The 19,103-nt window shown below is 47.0% G+C and overlaps 3 non-coding genes across 3 annotated transcripts; all 3 read left to right on the top strand.

The window, feature by feature from the left end:
* Positions 1 to 3,085: 3,085 nt before the first annotated feature.
* TRNAI-AAU (transfer RNA isoleucine (anticodon AAU)) lies at positions 3,086 to 3,159 on the top strand. The gene has a single exon. It is a non-coding gene; the product is annotated as a tRNA-Ile (tRNA).
* Positions 3,160 to 10,091: 6,932 nt separating this feature from the next.
* Positions 10,092 to 10,165, top strand: TRNAI-AAU (transfer RNA isoleucine (anticodon AAU)). Its single transcript has one exon. It is a non-coding gene; the product is annotated as a tRNA-Ile (tRNA).
* Positions 10,166 to 17,098: 6,933 nt separating this feature from the next.
* TRNAI-AAU (transfer RNA isoleucine (anticodon AAU)) lies at positions 17,099 to 17,172 on the top strand. The gene has a single exon. It is a non-coding gene; the product is annotated as a tRNA-Ile (tRNA).
* The last annotated feature ends 1,931 nt before the right edge of the window (positions 17,173 to 19,103 follow it).

The following is a 19,103-nucleotide window of genomic DNA, read 5'->3' as shown; positions in this document are numbered from 1 at the left end:
GAATCCACGACAAGGCACTCGACCGGATCTCGTCATTTCTCGCAGGCAGAACCCAGAGAGTCCGGCTCCCACCGTTCCTGTCAGAAGCCTCCAGAATCATCTGTGGCGTCCCCCAAGGATCATCGCTCAGCCCCACGCTCTTCAATGTTTACATGGCCCCCCTCGCCAACATCGCACAAATCCACCACATCAGCATGGTTTTCTACGCAGACGACACTCAGCTCATCCTCTCCCTCACAAAAGACCCTACAACTGCAAAGAACAACCTCCACAACGGACTTCACACCATCGCCAGCTGGATGGAATCAAGCCGCCTCAAGTTAAACACAGACAAAACAGAAATCCTCACCTTTGGCACCAACCCCTCAGCATGGAACGACTCCTGGTGGCCCACCTCCCTAGGATCCGCACCCTCACAGACGCACGCAACCTGGGATTCATCTTGGACCCCACACTCAGCATGACTCAGCAGGTCAACGCCATCTCCTCTGCCTGCTACAACACTCTCCGCATGCTCTGCAAGATCTTCATGTGGATCCCCGTCGAAACCAGGGAAACCGTCACCCACGCCCTGGTTAGCAGCCCCATATGCAGGAACAACAACCAAAGTCCAAACAAAGCTGCAAAGAATCCAGAACGCATCTGTCCGCCTCATTCTTGACGTCCCACGCCGCAACCACATCTCCCCCCACCTCAGAGATCTACACTGGCTAACAAAATCGAAAAGGATCAACTTCATGCTCCTCATCCACGCACACAAGGCCCTCCACGACACAGGTCCAGCCTACCTAAATGACAGACTCACCTTCCACACTCCCACCCGCAATCTTCGTTCCGCCAGCCTCGTCCTCGCCTCCGTCCCCCGCATCCTCCGCACCACCGCCGGAGGAACATCCTTCTCTTACCTAGCCGCCAAGACCTGGAACTCCCTACCACTCCATCTTCGCCAGACTGAAGACCTCTTGACGTTCAGAAAACGCCTCAAGACATTGTTTAAATGACCAGTAGCTCCCCCACCCCAGCGCCTTGAGACCCTAACACAAGGAACTTTTCAGAAGGTGGTTTTAAATGACAAGTTTCATAAGTCATTGCTAAACACAGTGCCCCTTGAGGTCAGCGCCCCCAATCCAGGTCAGCATGTGGTGCGGCCGCACCGCCCTAAAGCCGGCCCTGCATAAATTATACAGCTGTATAATTCATTGTACAGGCTAAAGCAGTGAGGGTTATTGCTTATGAGGTTTAGGAATCACATATCACCAATACTTGTAGACATTTTATGTTAAGAGTGACAGTCAGGAGAAACACTGTGATTGTGGTTGTTTATACTAATAAGTCTTTAGTACTTCCCAAAGAAACTCTTCTTTGCAATGTTAGAATAACATATTGTGGGTAAAAACCCAATAAGGATTTAAACTCAAGTGAATCCTGGTAAATAGAACACAGTGCTAGATTAGAAGGCTTGCAACGTTTGAACAGGAAGTACCAAAATTACCTCAGTGCCCAAAGCAGTAGCCCACTTACCTATCTAAATGTAACAAAAATAAAAAAAAATCTGTGATCTGCATGTTACATAATGTGCTTGGAAGCAGCCACATTAACCTTCTATGCTACTCTATGAGTCAAAACATTGACTGGATAAAACAAAGAATTCTCCCAAGATTGCAAGATATCTTACTACTATTATAATGCTCTTAGAACTGCTGGGCACACAGTGATTGCTATAGCATGCGTCTTAACCCTGCAAGATGTTTTAAAATGCAGCCTCTCTGTGACCAATTAAGTAATGCAGAACAGCTATACTTTCACATATGTCCTTGTTTCCAGTCTCTTTGTAGCAGAAGTTTTTTAGTAGATGTATACGTTGACTGTCAGACTCTGCTTTTCAAACTCCGCCCCTCGTGACTATCTCCTTTCCTTTGCCTGACCATAACTGCTAAGTTATGGGTTCCCGGAGTAAATGTTTTCCAATTTCAGCACCAGTTGAGCCCTTTCAAATGTTCAGTAAGTACCGTCTTGCCATATCAGACCAGACTGCTGAGCTTCATGGAAGGATAGCATATAAATTACATTTCTTCTCTCTTCTGCAGAGTGCAGAAGAATTAGATGGAAGCAAGCCTGTGGTCTGCAGGGGTTGGGTGAGCCACTGAAGTTTCGAACCAGAGGCCTGGCTCTGCTCAAGGTCCTCTTGGAATCTCAAGCTCAAAACGAGCCAGGTATTCATATGGCTTTTGTCTGATTCATGCTCTCCCTCACAAGTCAAGAATTAAAAGAAAGCATAAATCATTATTGTTAAAAAGGAGAGCTATCCATTTAATGGCTGAATTATGTCATGTGAAACAGATCTTTGGATCAGTCATGGCTTCTGGCTTGACCAAATATTGTGATTTTAGGCAAATATTTTATTTCACTGAACCCCTTTTTTTCATTATCGCATCAAAAGACTTCATCAAGTATGTGAGTTGAGGGTGTACACTGTACAAAAATCTCTTGTATTTCATTTGATGGACTATAATGTTCCTTCATTTGCAGTAAGAATCGAGCCCATGTTTAGGTCTAGATGGTAAGTGACTTGCCTCTTATTACACTAATAGCATTTGTTTATCAGTGGGATGATGTAGTGCCTTTTCACAATAAACCAGATTAACTGCTTCCAGACATGTACGTTAGTAGTGACTATAGCCTGGAAAATGTTTTGGGAGGTCAGGCGACAGTCCCCTCCTGATTGACGGTGATGATATTGCCAGTGATGAGCTAAACGGGGCAAAGGTCACATGATGTCATTTTTGGAGACATCGACATGATGCTAAATCATCAAGAATGTAAACAAAAAAAGAATCCTCTTTTTGATGAGAGAATGTGGGTGAGTATGTCTGTGTCCTTGCAGGTTTGGTAGCAGCATTGTTTGGTGTTTAGTGGTGACCCTAGCAGACTTCCACGCTGCTTTTGAGTAGTAGACAAGGCAATTGAACTTCTTGGCACAGTTAAGCTTATGAATGTATACTTATCAACTGTAAACTACTGAACAGAGGGAAGTGTTGAGCCGTGTCTCACGTACTTAAGTGAACATTTTGGAGGGTTACGCATTGGCCGGTTAGCTCAGTTGGTTAGAGCGTGGTGCTAATAACGCCAAGGTCGCGGGTTCGATCCCCGTACGGGCCAAGGGTTACATTTTAGGAAAAGCTCTAACGCCATTTTACCACTAATGTATGGCCTCCTAATTCGTGTTGTTTTACTACCGTAAACATATATCCATGCAGAACGGCACACATTTCAAAACAGGAGGATGGAAATACAGAAAGAGAAGAACATGCAAGTCGTGCTTAAACCGGGACGTGAGGGGGTGAAAGTAGAGAGTGCCTTTGAAAGACATATGTTGGGTGCAGGGCTTTGAATACTGGGATGGGGAGAGAAGGAACATCCGCAGAGAGCAAAATAGAGAAACACCTGCGGCAACCAGCCCGAAACCTCGCAGTGTTGTGATATGCAAATCATTCTTGCACTGCATTCAATACATCGGCAGTAACTGGGAGCACCAAATAATCTGATGGCTTCAAGACGGAGAGCAAGGTGTATTGTATTGTTGTAATTGCATTTACATAGCGTTTAGCACCCTGACGAAGCGCTTTATTGTGGTCAAGTAAAGGTTAGGAGTGAGGAGACCCGTGGAGGGGGGTTTTTTCACAGAATTTCAGTTTGACGTGCAGGTGCTACTAGCGGAAGAAGCTAAATTATGAGGTTGTAAAAGTTAAGGCAATTTGTGATAAACATAGGTGACAGGAATCAGGGGCTTGAGGCGAGAATGGTGTGTGATGCGGATGTGGCCAGAGTGAAGCCGATACCCAGATTCTGGTCCGATGATGAAACACCCAGAAGTGAGCGTTTACTGAGCAATAGATGATCCGACACTGCATACCTCAAGGTGAAGGTCTCATCTCAAAGGTCCCTGGACGCTTACAACCTCCAGTCCAGAGACACTGCACCTTCTCACCTCTAGAGACACCACTCGCCTCCCAGCACCCTGCCTCTCCCCCACTTAAAGAAAGGCTGCAAGTTCTCACCCACAGGGACAGGGCATCACTCCTACCGTATGGCATCCTGCACACCAGCCATCCACAGAGACTAAGCATGACTCCCCCACGGCTGGGGATTATGCACCAGTTCTGCCTCCAGGGACCCTACAGTTCCTATCCCAGGGACCCCGCACGCCCGTGCTTACCTCCTCAACCCCTATCTTCAGAGACACCACACTTCCCCACCTCATGGACCCTGTACCTCTCTTATATATAGACACCCAACACCTCTGTCACCAACAGGGACCCTGCACATTCAGCAGCTTCAGAGGAAGTCCATCTCTCAGGGACCCTGCACCTTCCACACCCCAGGGATTCTCAAGTTCCCTTCCTACAGGAACCACGTACCTCTAGAGGTCTTGCATCCCGACCTTTATGCATCCTGCATACCGAGGAACCTTGCACAGGTCTCATTCCTGAGAACATTCACCCTCAGAGACCCTAAACCTCTCTCCAGGTACCCTGCTCCTCCTCTCCACCACCACCACCGTGGACCTTGGACCTCCTGCACTCCCACACCTCCAAAGACAAAAGACCCTGGGCTTTTGCCCCACCAGGGACACTATGACACCCTAAAGCTAATTCGCACTAAGACGCCTTGGCTATTGCGTGCTTTACAAAAGTTATACTTTACTTATTTACTTTACTTCCCTTACTTATTTACTTACATAACTTACTTACCTTACATACCTACCTTACTTATTTTACTTGACTTATTTATTGTTCTTGCTTACCTTACACTTCTGTAGGTTTTTTGTAGGTTTGCATGGCCCTTCCTCTGCTCCTCCTTATTTTCCCCTTAAACCATCCATGTTGAAGTAGATTGCCCATATTTTTTAATCTGTCCAAATAACAGTTACACCTGTATAGTACATTTCCAAGTGTAATTATTTTGGCACTCGCTGGGCAAAAGAGTATGTTAGGTTTAGGTCGGCTTTATTCCTTGTGAAGTGCCAGATAGCTGCACAGGAGCAGTCGCTGTTAAACGTGATGGCGGTAGTTTGGGGTTTTGCTTGAGAGTTTAGCGCAGGGGGAACATCCTCTGCAGCCCCTTGATAATTGAAGAGTAAGGGTGGGACTGAGGGTGCAACACAGACTTGGGTGATGTGGTCCCCGTTTTCTAAGCGTTTGAAAACGTTCAGTGCAGCAGCTTGTAAGTGGGCTTTCTTATTAACTCCTTCAGCAGGGCATAAACAACGGCCGACTAAAAGCGCTATTAGCCCTCTTTTTGTTTGAGTTTAATACTGGATGGAAGTTAATGGAGTTGAACACCTAGGCACCGAAGCAATGGAAGAAAACAACGGGACACACCATGTTATCTCTTCGCAAGTACCTAAGAGAAGCTAGGATTTAGAAGCAAGTTTTTAACTTTTTTGAGCTCCAAATGTAAGAGATCTGCTAGCACTGTAAAAATGCAAGATTTAACCGCCTGTATGACTAATTACGCAAATATTGATATAAATGGAATTTTTTTTAATTTTTATTCTTTTATAGCACTATTTGTCCCAGTGTATGCTGACAAAGCAGTTTACATCAAGCACACATGCACAATAAATTCAGAGTCGGTTTATCGCTGGTGGTGCCCTGTGCGGCAGTCCTTTTTGGCATCCCCCCCCATGACCATCTCCTCGGATTCACTCACTAGCACCCACAAATGTGACTCTCATCTCTCCGTAGCCCCCTTTTACATGCATTCATTTGTTTTAATGTGCTGGTAAAGGCTGGCGTTACTATCACTCTAAGCTATCCACATAAAATATATTTCTGTTCTTTGCAGCAGGCATATTAACCCTCTATGCTACTTTATGGCAAGTCACTCACAACCACCGCACACAACCCCCCCGAAGCAAATGGAGCAAAATATCAACGGATCAGCTGATTTCCACCCTCGCCCGGGCCCCACCCCCTGGGACCCAGGACCTCAACACAGCCACCACCAACCTGCATCGCTGGATAGAACACTGCGGCAACACCCTCGTACCGCTCAAAGAACCCCCAAACACCCTCCACAGAATCAAGGACAGCTGGTTCACCCCAGCCATACAGGAATCCAAACGGCTATGTCGCAGAATGGAAAAAACCTGGCACCTTGAACCTACCAACTCCAACCACATTGCTTTCAAAGATGCCATACGCAAACACCACCAACTGGTCCGCATCACTAAAATGTCCCACTTCAAAAACCGCATTGACACCAACGCTCACAACAGTAAAGAGCTCTTCGGCATCATCAAAGAGCTCTCCACTCCCAGAACCTGCTCCAACGAACCCCCGCCATCACAGGAGTTCTGCAACTCACTTGCAACCCACTTCCGTTGAAAGATAGAAGAAATCCACAACAGCTTCAACCCCCAGACCCACCAGCTGACTACAAACACCCACGGACCCCACGCCCAAAGCAACACCCACCTCCTCCACACCTGGACCCCCGTCAACATAGAAGACACCACCAACACCATGGCCTCCATCCACTCCGTATCACCATCGGACCCCTGCCCACACAACATCTTCAATAAAGCAAACATCATCATTGCTCCCCACCTCTGCAACACCATCAACAGCTCCTTCGAGTCAGCCACCTTCCCAGAAAGATAGGAGCACGCAGAAGTCAACGTCCTGCTGAAGAAACCAAAGGCAGACCCAGACGACCCCAAGAACTACCGGCCAATCTCCCTCTTCCCCTTCCCAGCCAAGGTCATCGAAAAAAAAACGTGAACAGCCAACTATCCCGGTTCTTGGAAGACAGCAAGGTGCTCAACACCTCCCAATCCGGATTCCGCAAAACCCACAGCACAGAGACCACACTTATTGCTGCCACAGACGACATCAGGACCATGCTCGACGAAGGAGAAACAGCAGCACTCATCCTCCTGGACCTGTCCGCAGCCTTCGACACGGTATGCCATCATACTCTCCGCACACGCCTCCACAACACTGGAATCCACGACAAGGCACTCGACCGGATCTCGTCATTTCTCGCAGGCAGAACCCAGAGAGTCCGGCTCCCACCGTTCCTGTCAGAAGCCTCCAGAATCATCTGTGGCGTCCCCCAAGGATCATCGCTCAGCCCCACGCTCTTCAATGTTTACATGGCCCCCCTCGCCAACATCGCACAAATCCACCACATCAGCATGGTTTTCTACGCAGACGACACTCAGCTCATCCTCTCCCTCACAAAAGACCCTACAACTGCAAAGAACAACCTCCACAACGGACTTCACACCATCGCCAGCTGGATGGAATCAAGCCGCCTCAAGTTAAACACAGACAAAACAGAAATCCTCACCTTTGGCACCAACCCCTCAGCATGGAACGACTCCTGGTGGCCCACCTCCCTAGGATCCGCACCCTCACACACGCACGCAACCTGGGATTCATCTTGGACCCCACACTCAGCATGACTCAGCAGGTCAACGCCATCTCCTCTGCCTGCTACAACACTCTCCGCATGCTCTGCAAGATCTTCATGTGGATCCCCGTCGAAACCAGGGAAACCGTCACCCACGCCCTGGTTAGCAGCCCCATATGCAGGAACAACAACCAAAGTCCAAACAAAGCTGCAAAGAATCCAGAACGCATCTGCCCGCCTCATTCTTGACGTCCCACGCCGCAACCACATCTCCCCCCACCTCAGAGATCTACACTGGCTAACAAAATCGAAAAGGATCACCTTCATGCTCCTCATCCACGCACACAAGGCCCTCCACGACACAGGTCCAGCCTACCTAAATGACAGACTCACCTTCCACACTCCCACCCGCAATCTTCGTTCCGCCAGCCTCGTCCTCGCCTCCGTCCCCCGCATCCTCCGCACCACCGCCGGAGGAACATCCTTCTCTTACCTAGCCGCCAAGACCTGGAACTCCCTACCACTCCATCTTCGCCAGACTGAAGACCTCTTGACGTTCAGAAAACGCCTCAAGACATTGTTTAAATGACCAGTAGCTCCCCCACCCCAGCGCCTTGAGACCCTAACACAAGGAACTTTTCAGAAGGTGGTTTTAAATGACAAGTTTCATAAGTCATTGCTAAACACAGTGCCCCTTGAGGTCAGCGCCCCCAATCCAGGTCAGCATGTGGTGCGGCCGCACCGCCCTAAAGCCGGCCCTGCATAAATTATACAGCTGTATAATTCATTGTACAGGCTAAAGCAGTGAGGGTTATTGCTTATGAGGTTTAGGAATCACATATCACCAATACTTGTAGACATTTTATGTTAAGAGTGACAGTCAGGAGAAACACTGTGATTGTGGTTGTTTATACTAATAAGTCTTTAGTATTTCCCAAAGAAACTCTTCTTTGCAATGTTAGAATAACATATTGTGGGTAAAAACCCAATAAGGATTTAAACTCAAGTCAATCCTGGTAAATAGAACACAGTGCTAGATTAGAAGGCTTGCAACGTTTGAACAGGAAGTACCAAAATTACCTCAGTGCTCAAGCAGTAGCCCACTTACCTATCTAAATGTAACAAAAATTAAAAAAAATCTGTGATCTGCATGTTACATAATGTGCTTGGAAGCAGCCACATTAACCTTCTATGCTACTCTATGAGTCAAAACATTGACTGGATAAAACAAAGAATTCTCCCAAGATTGCAAGATATCTTACTACTATTATAATGCTCTCAGAACTGCTGGGCACACAGTGATTGCTATAGCATGCGTCTTAACCCTGCAAGATGTTTTAAAATGCAGCCTCTCTGTGACCAATTAAGTAATGCAGAACAGCTATACTTTCACATATGTCCTTGTTTCCAGTCTCTTTGTAGCAGAAGTTTTTTAGTAGATGTATACGTTGACTGTCAGACTCTGCTTTTCAAACTCCGCCCCTCGTGACTATCTCCTTTCCTTTGCCTGACCATAACTGCTAAGTTATGGGTTCCCGGAGTAAATGTTTTCCAATTTCAGCACCAGTTGAGCCCTTTCAAATGTTCAGTAAGTACCGTCTTGCCATATCAGACCAGACTGCTGAGCTTCATGGAAGGATAGCATATAAATTACATTTCTTCTCTCTTCTGCAGAGTGCAGAAGAATTAGATGGAAGCAAGCCTGTGGTCTGCAGGGGTTGGGTGAGCCACTGAAGTTTCGAACCAGAGGCCTGGCTCTGCTCAAGGTCCTCTTGGAATCTCAAGCTCAAAACGAGCCAGGTATTCATATGGCTTTTGTCTGATTCATGCTCTCCCTCACAAGTCAAGAATTAAAAGAAAGCATAAATCATTATTGTTAAAAAGGAGATCTATCCATTTAATGGCTGAATTATGTCATGTGAAACAGATCTTGGGATCAGTCATGGCTTCTGGCTTGACCAAATATTGTGATTTTAGGCAAATATTTTATTTCACTGAACCCCTTTTTTTCATTATCGCATCAAAAGACTTCATCAAGTATGTGAGTTGAGGGTGTACACTGTACAAAAATCTCTTGTATTTCATTTGATGGACTATAATGTTCCTTCATTTGCAGTAAGAATCGAGCCCATGTTTAGGTCTAGATGGTAAGTGACTTGCCTCTTATTACACTAATAGCATTTGTTTATCAGTGGGATGATGTAGTGCCTTTTCACAATAAACCAGATTAACTGCTTCCAGACATGTACGTTAGTAGTGACTATAGCCTGGAAAATGTTTTGGGAGGTCAGGCGACAGTCCCCTCCTGAATGACGGTGATGATATTGCCAGTGATGAGCTAAACGGGGCAAAGGTCACATGATGTCATTTTTGGAGACATCGACATGATGCTAAATCATCAAGAATGTAAACAAAAAAAGAATCCTCTTTTTGATGAGAGAATGTGGGTGAGTATGTCTGTGTCCTTGCAGGTTTGGTAGCAGCATTGTTTGGTGTTTAGTGGTGACCCTAGCAGACTTCCACGCTGCTTTTGAGTAGTAGACAAGGCAATTGAACTTCTTGGCACAGTTAAGCTTATGAATGTATACTTATCAACTGTAAACTACTGAACAGAGGGAAGTGTTGAGCCGTGTCTCACGTACTTAAGTGAACATTTTGTGGGGTCACGCATTGGCCGGTTAGCTCAGTTGGTTAGAGCGTGGTGCTAATAACGCCCAGGTCGCGGGTTCGATCCCCGTACGGGCCAAGGGTTACATTTTAGGAAAAGCTCTAACGCCATTTTACCACTAATGTATGGCCTCCTAATTCGTGTTGTTTTACTACCGTAAACATATATCCATGCAGAACGGCACACATTTCAAAACAGGAGGATGGAAATACAGAAAGAGAAGAACATGCAAGTCGTGCTTAAACCGGGACGTGAGGGGGTGAAAGTAGAGAGTGCCTTTGAAAGACATATGTTGGGTGCAGGGCTTTGAATACTGGGATGGGGAGAGAAGGAACATCCGCAGAGAGCAAAATAGAGAAACACCTGCGGCAACCAGCCCGAAACCTCGCAGTGTTGTGATATGCAAATCATTCTTGCACTGCATTCAATACAACGGCAGTAACTGGGAGCACCAAATAATCTGATGGCTTCAAGACGGAGAGCAAGGTGTATTGTATTGTTGTAATTGCATTTACATAGCGTTTAGCACCCTGACGAAGCGCTTTATTGTGGTCAAGTAAAGGTTAGGAGTGAGGAGACCCGTGGAGGGGGGTTGTTTCACAGAATTTCAGTTTGACGTGCAGGTGCTACTAGCGGAAGAAGCTAAATTATGAGGTTGTAAAAGTTAAGGCAATTTGTGATAAACGTAGGTGACAGGAATCAGGGGCTTGAGGCGAGAATGGTGTGTGATGCGGATGTGGCCAGAGTGAAGCCGATACCCAGATTCTGGTCCGATGATGAAACACCCAGAAGTGAGCGTTTACTGAGCAATAGATGATCCGACACTGCATACCTCAAGGTGAAGGTCTCATCTCAAAGGTCCCTGGACGCTTACAACCTCCAGTCCAGAGACACTGCACCTTCTCACCTCTAGAGACACCACTCGCCTCCCAGCACCCTGCCTCTCCCCCACTTAAAGAAAGGCTGCAAGTTCTCACCCACAGGGACAGGGCATCACTCCTACCGTATGGCATCCTGCACACCAGCCATCCACAGAGACTAAGCATGACTCCCCCACGGCTGGGGATTATGCACCAGTTCTGCCTCCAGGGACCCTACAGTTCCTATCCCAGGGACCCCGCACGCCCGTGCTTACCTCCTCAACCCCTATCTTCAGAGACACTACACTTCCCCACCTCATGGACCCTGTACCTCTCTTATATATAGACACCCAACACCTCTGTCACCAACAGGGACCCTGCACATTCAGCAGCTTCAGAGGAAGTCCATCTCTCAGGGACCCTGCACCTTCCACACCCCAGGGATTCTCAAGTTCCCTTCCTACAGGAACCACGTACCTCTAGAGGTCTTGCATCCCGACCTTTATGCATCCTGCATACCGAGGAACCTTGCACAGGTCTCATTCCTGAGAACATTCACCCTCAGAGACCCTAAACCTCTCTCCAGGTACCCTGCTCCTCCTCTCCACCACCACCACCGTGGACCTTGGACCTCCTGCACTCCCACACCTCCAAAGACAAAAGACCCTGGGCTTTTGCCCCACCAGGGACACTATGACACCCTAAAGCTAATTCGCACTAAGACGCCTTGGCTATTGCGTGCTTTACAAAAGTTATACTTTACTTATTTACTTTACTTCCCTTACTTATTTACTTACATAACTTACTTACCTTACATACCTACCTTACTTATTTTACTTGACTTATTTATTGTTCTTGCTTACCTTACACTTCTGTAGGTTTTTTGTAGGTTTGCATGGCCCTTCCTCTGCTCCTCCTTATTTTCCCCTTAAACCATCCATGTTGAAGTAGATTGCCCATATTTTTTAATCTGTCCAAATAACAGTTACACCTGTATAGTACATTTCCAAGTGTAATTATTTTGGCACTCGCTGGGCAAAAGAGTATGTTAGGTTTAGGTCGGCTTTATTCCTTGTGAAGTGCCAGATAGCTGCACAGGAGCAGTCGCTGTTAAACGTGATGGCGGTAGTTTGGGGTTTTGCTTGAGAGTTTAGCGCAGGGGGAACATCCTCTGCAGCCCCTTGATAATTGAAGAGTAAGGGTGGGACTGAGGGTGCAACACAGACTTGGGTGATGTGGTCCCCGTTTTCTAAGCGTTTGAAAACGTTCAGTGCAGCAGCTTGTAAGTGGGCTTTCTTATTAACTCCTTCAGCAGGGCATAAACAAAGGCCGACTAAAAGCGCTATTAGCCCTCTTTTTGTTTGAGTTTAATACTGGATGGAAGTTAATGGAGTTGAACACCTAGGCACCGAAGCAATGGAAGAAAACAACGGGACACACCATGTTATCTCTTCGCAAGTACCTAAGAGAAGCTAGGATTTAGAAGCAAGTTTTTAACTTTTTTGAGCTCCAAATGTAAGAGATCTGCTAGCACTGTAAAAATGCAAGATTTAACCGCCTGTATGACTAATTACGCAAATATTGATATAAATGGAATTTTTTTTAATTTTTATTCTTTTATAGCACTATTTGTCCCAGTGTATGCTGACAAAGCAGTTTACATCAAGCACACATGCACAATAAATTCAGAGTCGGTTTATCGCTGGTGGTGCCCTGTGCGGCAGTCCTTTTTGGCATCCCCCCCCATGACCATCTCCTCGGATTCACTCACTAGCACCCACAAATGTGACTCTCATCTCTCCGTAGCCCCCTTTTACATGCATTCATTTGTTTTAATGTGCTGGTAAAGGCTGGCGTTACTATCACTCTAAGCTATCCACATAAAATATATTTCTGTTCTTTGCAGCAGGCATATTAACCCTCTATGCTACTTTATGGCAAGTCACTCACAACCACCGCACACAACCCCCCCGAAGCAAATGGAGCAAAATATCAACGGATCAGCTGATTTCCACCCTCGCCCGGGCCCCACCCCCTGGGACCCAGGACCTCAACACAGCCACCACCAACCTGCATCGCTGGATAGAACACTGCGGCAACACCCTCGTACCGCTCAAAGAACCCCCAAACACCCTCCACAGAATCAAGGACAGCTGGTTCACCCCAGCCATACAGGAATCCAAACGGCTATGTCGCAGAATGGAAAAAACCTGGCACCTTGAACCTACCAACTCCAACCACATTGCTTTCAAAGATGCCATACGCAAACACCACCAACTGGTCCGCATCACTAAAATGTCCCACTTCAAAAACCGCATTGACACCAACGCTCACAACAGTAAAGAGCTCTTCGGCATCATCAAAGAGCTCTCCACTCCCAGAACCTGCTCCAACGAACCCCCGCCATCACAGGAGTTCTGCAACTCACTTGCAACCCACTTCCGTTGAAAGATAGAAGAAATCCACAACAGCTTCAACCCCCAGACCCACCAGCTGACTACAAACACCCACGGACCCCACGCCCAAAGCAACACCCACCTCCTCCACACCTGGACCCCCGTCAACATAGAAGACACCACCAACACCATGGCCTCCATCCACTCCGTATCACCATCGGACCCCTGCCCACACAACATCTTCAATAAAGCAAACATCATCATTGCTCCCCACCTCTGCAACACCATCAACAGCTCCTTCGAGTCAGCCACCTTCCCAGAAAGATAGGAGCACGCAGAAGTCAACGTCCTGCTGAAGAAACCAAAGGCAGACCCAGACGACCCCAAGAACTACCGGCCAATCTCCCTCTTCCCCTTCCCAGCCAAGGTCATCGAAAAAAAAACGTGAACAGCCAACTATCCCGGTTCTTGGAAGACAGCAAGGTGCTCAACACCTCCCAATCCGGATTCCGCAAAACCCACAGCACAGAGACCACACTTATTGCTGCCACAGACGACATCAGGACCATGCTCGACGAAGGAGAAACAGCAGCACTCATCCTCCTGGACCTGTCCGCAGCCTTCGACACGGTATGCCATCATACTCTCCGCACACGCCTCCACAACACTGGAATCCACGACAAGGCACTCGACCGGATCTCGTCATTTCTCGCAGGCAGAACCCAGAGAGTCCGGCTCCCACCGTTCCTGTCAGAAGCCTCCAGAATCATCTGTGGCGTCCCCCAAGGATCATCGCTCAGCCCCACGCTCTTCAATGTTTACATGGCCCCCCTCGCCAACATCGCACAAATCCACCACATCAGCATGGTTTTCTACGCAGACGACACTCAGCTCATCCTCTCCCTCACAAAAGACCCTACAACTGCAAAGAACAACCTCCACAACGGACTTCACACCATCGCCAGCTGGATGGAATCAAGCCGCCTCAAGTTAAACACAGACAAAACAGAAATCCTCACCTTTGGCACCAACCCCTCAGCATGGAACGACTCCTGGTGGCCCACCTCCCTAGGATCCGCACCCTCACACACGCACGCAACCTGGGATTCATCTTGGACCCCACACTCAGCATGACTCAGCAGGTCAACGCCATCTCCTCTGCCTGCTACAACACTCTCCGCATGCTCTGCAAGATCTTCATGTGGATCCCCGTCGAAACCAGGAAAACCGTCACCCACGCCCTGGTTAGCAGCCCCATATGCAGGAACAACAACCAAACTCCAAACAAAGCTGCAAAGAATCCAGAACGCATCTGCCCGCCTCATTCTTGACGTCCCACGCCGCAACCACATCTCCCCCCACCTCAGAGATCTACACTGGCTAACAAAATCGAAAAGGATCACCTTCATGCTCCTCATCCACGCACACAAGGCCCTCCACGACACAGGTCCAGCCTACCTAAATGACAGACTCACCTTCCACACTCCCACCCGCAATCTTCGTTCCGCCAGCCTCGTCCTCGCCTCCGTCCCCCGCATCCTCCGCACCACCGCCGGAGGAACATCCTTCTCTTACCTAGCCGCTAAGACCTGGAACTCCCTACCACTCCATCTTCGCCAGACTGAAGACCTCTTGACGTTCAGAAAACGCCTCAAGACATTGTTTAAATGACCAGTAGCTCCCCCACACCAGCGCCTTGAGACCCTAACACAAGGAACTTTTCAGAAGGTGGTTTTAAATGACAAGTTTCATAAGTCATTGCTAAACACAGTGCCCCTTGAGGTCAGCGCCCCCAATCCAGGTCAGCATGTGGTGCGGCCGCACCGCCCTAAAGCCGGCCCTGCATAAATTATACAGCTGTATAATTCATTGTACAGGCTAAAGCAGTGAGGGTTATTGCTTATGAGGTTTAGGAATCACATATCACCAATACTTGTAGACATTTTATGTTAAGAGTGACAGTCAGGAGAAACACTGTGATTGTGGTTGTTTATACTAATAAGTCTTTAGTACTTCCCAAAGAAACTCTTCTTTGCAATGTTAGAATAACATATTGTGGGTAAAAACCCAATAAGGATTTAAACTCAAGTGAATCCTGGTAAATAGAACACAGTGCTAGATTAGAAGGCTTGCAACGTTTGAACAGGAAGTACCAAAATTACCTCAGTGCCCAAAGCAGTAGCCCACTTACCTATCTAAATGTAACAAAAATAAAAAAAAATCTGTGATCTGCATGTTACATAATGTGCTTGGAAGCAGCCACATTAACCTTCTATGCTACTCTATGAGTCAAAACATTGACTGGATAAAACAAAGAATTCTCCCAAGATTGCAAGATATCTTACTACTATTATAATGCTCTTAGAACTGCTGGGCACACAGTGATTGCTATAGCATGCGTCTTAACCCTGCAAGATGTTTTAAAATGCAGCCTCTCTGTGACCAAGTAAGTAATGCAGAACAGCTATACTTTCACATATGTCCTTGTTTCCAGTCTCTTTGTAGCAGAAGTTTTTTAGTAGATGTATACGTTGACTGTCAGACTCTGCTTTTCAAACTCCGCCCCTCGTGACTATCTCCTTTCCTTTGCCTGACCATAACTGCTAAGTTATGGGTTCCCGGAGTAAATGTTTTCCAATTTCAGCACCAGTTGAGCCCTTTCAAATGTTCAGTAAGTACCGTCTTGCCATATCAGACCAGACTGCTGAGCTTCATGGAAGGATAGCATATAAATTACATTTCTTCTCTCTTCTGCAGAGTGCAGAAGAATTAGATGGAAGCAAGCCTGTGGTCTGCAGGGGTTGGGTGAGCCACTGAAGTTTCGAACCAGAGGCCTGGCTCTGCTCAAGGTCCTCTTGGAATCTCAAGCTCAAAACGAGCCAGGTATTCATATGGCTTTTGTCTGATTCATGCTCTCCCTCACAAGTCAAGAATTAAAAGAAAGCATAAATCATTATTGTTAAAAAGGAGATCTATCCATTTAATGGCTGAATTATGTCTTGTGAAACAGATCTTGGGATCAGTCATGGCTTCTGGCTTGACCAAATATTGTGATTTTAGGCAAATATTTTATTTCACTGAACCCCTTTTTTTCATTATCGCATCAAAAGACTTCATCAAGTATGTGAGTTGAGGGTGTACACTGTACAAAAATCTCTTGTATTTCATTTGATGGACTATAATGTTCCTTCATTTGCAGTAAGAATCGAGCCCATGTTTAGGTCTAGATGGTAAGTGACTTGCCTCTTATTACACTAATAGCATTTGTTTATCAGTGGGATGATGTAGTGCCTTTTCACAATAAACCAGATTAACTGCTTCCAGACATGTACGTTAGTAGTGACTATAGCCTGGAAAATGTTTTGGGAGGTCAGGCGACAGTCCCCTCCTGATTGACGGTGATGATATTGCCAGTGATGAGCTAAACGGGGCAAAGGTCACATGATGTCATTTTTGGAGACATCGACATGATGCTAAATCATCAAGAATGTAAACAAAAAAAGAATCCTCTTTTTGATGAGAGAATGTGGGTGAGTATGTCTGTGTCCTTGCAGGTTTGGTAGCAGCATTGTTTGGTGTTTAGTGGTGACCCTAGCAGACTTCCACGCTGCTTTTGAGTAGTAGACAAGGCAATTGAACTTCTTGGCACAGTTAAGCTTATGAATGTATACTTATCAACTGTAAACTACTGAACAGAGGGAAGTGTTGAGCCGTGTCTCACGTACTTAAGTGAACATTTTGTAGGGTTACGCATTGGCCGGTTAGCTCAGTTGGTTAGAGCGTGGTGCTAATAACGCCAAGGTCGCGGGTTCGATCCCCGTACGGGCCAAGGGTTACATTTTAGGAAAAGCTCTAACGCCATTTTACCACTAATGTATGGCCTCCTAATTCGTGTTGTTTTACTACCGTAAACATATATCCATGCAGAACGGCACACATTTCAAAACAGGAGGATGGAAATACAGAAAGAGAAGAACATGCAAGTCGTGCTTAAACCGGGACGTGAGGGGGTGAAAGTAGAGAGTGCCTTTGAAAGACATATGTTGGGTGCAGGGCTTTGAATACTGGGATGGGGAGAGAAGGAACATCCGCAGAGAGCAAAATAGAGAAACACCTGCGGCAACCAGCCCGAAACCTCGCAGTGTTGTGATATGCAAATCATTCTTGCACTGCATTCAATACATCGGCAGTAACTGGGAGCACCAAATAATCTGATGGCTTCAAGACGGAGAGCAAGGTGTATTGTATTGTTGTAATTGCATTTACATAGCGTTTAGCACCCTGACGAAGCGCTTTATTGTGGTCAAGTAAAGGTTAGGAGTGAGGAGACCCGTGGAGGGGGGTTTTTTCACAGAATTTCAGTTTGACGTGCAGGTGCTACTAGCGGAAGAAGCTAAATTATGAGGTTGTAAAAGTTAAGGCAATTTGTGATAAACATAGGTGACAGGAATCAGGGGCTTGAGGCGAGAATGGTGTGTGATGCGGATGTGGCCAGAGTGAAGCCGATACCCAGATTCTGGTCCGATGATGAAACACCCAGAAGTGAGCGTTTACTGAGCAATAGATGATCCGACACTGCATACCTCAAGGTGAAGGTCTCATCTCAAAGGTCCCTGGACGCTTACAACCTCCAGTCCAGAGACACTGCACCTTCTCACCTCTAGAGACACCACTCGCCTCCCAGCACCCTGCCTCTCCCCCACTTAAAGAAAGGCTGCAAGTTCTCACCCACAGGGACAGGGCATCACTCCTACCGTATGGCATCCTGCACACCAGCCATCCACAGAGACTAAGCATGACTCCCCCACGGCTGGGGATTATGCACCAGTTCTGCCTCCAGGGACCCTACAGTTCCTATCCCAGGGACCCCGCACGCCCGTGCTTACCTCCTCAACCCCTATCTTCAGAGACACCACACTTCCCCACCTCATGGACCCTGTACCTCTCTTATATATAGACACCCAACACCTCTGTCACCAACAGGGACCCTGCACATTCAGCAGCTTCAGAGGAAGTCCATCTCTCAGGGACCCTGCACCTTCCACACCCCAGGGATTCTCAAGTTCCCTTCCTACAGGAACCACGTACCTCTAGAGGTCTTGCATCCCGACCTTTATGCATCCTGCATACCGAGGAACCTTGCACAGGTCTCATTCCTGAGAACATTCACCCTCAGAGACCCTAAACCTCTCTCCAGGTACCCTGCTCCTCCTCTCCACCACCACCACCGTGGACCTTGGACCTCCTGCACTCCCACACCTCCAAAGACAAAAGACCCTGGGCTTTTGCCCCACCAGGGACACTATGACACCCTAAAGCTAATTCGCACTAAGACGCCTTGGCTATTGCGTGCTTTACAAAAGTTATACTTTACTTATTTACTTTACTTCCCTTACTTATTTACTTACATAACTTACTTACCTTACATACCTACCTTACTTATTTTACTTGACTTATTTATTGTTCTTGCTTACCTTACACTTCTGTAGGTTTTTTGTAGGTTTGCATGGCCCTTCCTCTGCTCCTCCTTATTTTCCCCTTAAACCATCCATGTTGAAGTAGATTGCCCATATTTTTTAATCTGTCCAAATAACAGTTACACCTGTATAGTACATTTCCAAGTGTAATTATTTTGGCACTCGCTGGGCAAAAGAGTATGTTAGGTTTAGGTCGGCTTTATTCCTTGTGAAGTGCCAGATAGCTGCACAGGAGCAGTCGCTGTTAAACGTGATGGCGGTAGTTTGGGGTTTTGCTTGAGAG

The sequence above is a fragment of the Pleurodeles waltl genome, chromosome 12, assembly GCF_031143425.1.
Source record: "Pleurodeles waltl isolate 20211129_DDA chromosome 12, aPleWal1.hap1.20221129, whole genome shotgun sequence".
NCBI classification, from domain to species: domain Eukaryota; kingdom Metazoa; phylum Chordata; class Amphibia; order Caudata; family Salamandridae; genus Pleurodeles; species Pleurodeles waltl.
The sequence above is the reverse complement of the archived record's forward strand: the minus strand, read 5'-3'. Positions and strand labels throughout refer to the sequence as shown.